The sequence below is a fragment of the Octopus bimaculoides genome, chromosome 23 (genome assembly GCF_001194135.2).
Source record: "Octopus bimaculoides isolate UCB-OBI-ISO-001 chromosome 23, ASM119413v2, whole genome shotgun sequence".
NCBI lineage: Eukaryota > Metazoa > Mollusca > Cephalopoda > Octopoda > Octopodidae > Octopus > Octopus bimaculoides.
In genome coordinates, this window is record NC_069003.1 from 10,259,925 (window position 1) to 10,262,130 (window position 2,206).

A 2,206-nucleotide genomic window follows, 5' to 3' on the forward strand; every position below is an offset into this window, starting at 1 on the left:
ATATATATATAATGTATATACGTATGAATGCACACACACTCTCTTCTGTTATCATGGAAGCATGAGCTAATGCAGATGACCAAGAATGGAAGGGATATACATGTTAAATATAAATATCCACACGCACACAACCATACGCACACACACACACACACACACACACACACACACACATACATACGAGTATGCCTATATGTCTGTGTGTGCGTGTGCTTATGAGTCTGTGTGCTAAAGTATCTTTGATTGTACGTGTGTCTCTATGTGTGTGTCTGTGTGTGTCTCTACCTGTGTCTGTGTGTGTATTCATGTATGTATGTGTGTATGCATGTATGTATGTGTGTATATGCATATGGGTAGGTGTGTATGCATATGTATGTTATGCAGGTGTCTATCATTTAAGAATGTGCAACATGGCCGAATTGTTATGGAGTTCGCTTCGCAGTTACGAGGCCATGAGTTCCAATCTCATGCATAGCATCATGGGGCAAATATCTTTTACCATACCCACGGGTTGACCTAAGCGTGCGCTATACAAAGTGGAATAGAGTATGTAGAAACTATTCGGAATCACGTCGAATGGAATGTATCTGTAATTTACAAGGCTCCAACCTTATGGCACTGTGTCACACTGATTCAGCTTGAAGATTAATATTAGAAGTAAAAAGGAATGGGGAGTACTCAGCCACATATATGCCAATCCAGTGCACAAGAAATTCAGTCGGTTGAGCAACTGAATGCTCATCGTCTAAACTGACGAGGATCCTTTTATTTTTACTCATTAATTTATCTTAATCATTGAGAAAGCTTGTTTAGATATATTATGTAAAAGTTTATATATGTGTATGTATGTATGTATGTATGTATGTATGTACGTATTTTCTCTTCTGTTTTTAATTATTTAAATTCTTCCTCTGAGGAAGGAGCTGGTTTTTAACAAAGATACAAAGCTCCTTCGTTGGAATGTAGATAATGAAAACGATGTCCCTTTTAAACATGCGTATTTTCACTGTTCGAATTACAGATTATATCCGTAATATATGAGTTAGTTAGTTGATTTCTTTTTCTAAAACTCCAAGCTTATCCAGACTGACAGTTAGGCATTTACTTACAAAGCCAAGTACTCCTGTTATTATTGGTATAAAAGTAAATCTGTAATTCGGATTTAGAAGCTGAAGGTTTCCAAGCAGTTGTCCGTAGTTATCTTCTTTCTCTTAGATTTTCAAAGAGATATACACATCCGCAGGACCTCTATGACGGTACATACTTTTTCTTGTCTGTCCCAAACAACAATATCCGGTCTGTTATGCTTACACTTGACAGATATGTAGTGGGAATGTTCCACCAGTATTCCTTGTGTTAATGTTTGTGTACGTATTCAATAACGGGGGTTCTCTATATTTATTCCATGACAGTCTTTTCTACAGATAGCATTGCATATTGTTTTTGAGTCAACGTCATATCACAGAGGGCGGTAGTACCTTGATCATATTCTGGACAGAATAATTCTTCTGAGCTCCTCATAAAATGCATGGATATTTTCCTCACTAGCTGAAAGTGTAGGAGTATAAATAGAGAGAACAGTTACAAAACGTCCACAACAAAGAGAAATCCGTAGTTTCATTATGCGTGTATTTATGCTTTGTGGTTGTTCTAGGTCTTTTAGCAAATCACTTCTAATTGCAAACCCAACACTACCTTCCCTTTTCTCTCCCTTCGGCTTCCCAACCCAGAATAATGTGAAACCTGCCACTCTTTCGACATGATGATCTTCATCTGAACATCATGTTTCAGAAAGAGCTGCAATATCAACATTAAGACGCCTTAACTCCTTAGTTACTAGAGCTGTTCTTCGTTTAGGCTTATCTGCTCACATTCCAACAAGTCAGATTAAGAGAAACCTCATTCCTTGCATACTTGTTATCATTGTTTATATCATTCCTGCCAAATTGAACCACCGTTAGCCACAGTAAACTAACCAGCAGATAGAGGACAGACAATTTTTAGTGCACCTTTTCTAGCACCTTCCCTGTATATCCAGGTGAGCAGCGTTCTCCTTAAAAGGGCTGCTCAAACACAGGATTCTCCACCGAAAACGGTTGCCTGTCCACGAAAACATGTTAGCGATGTTAAGATAAGAACCCTGCCGCCTTAAGTGCAGATTTATAACTGCATGCTTCCAACCGATCAAGTCTGCATACGTCGCCAA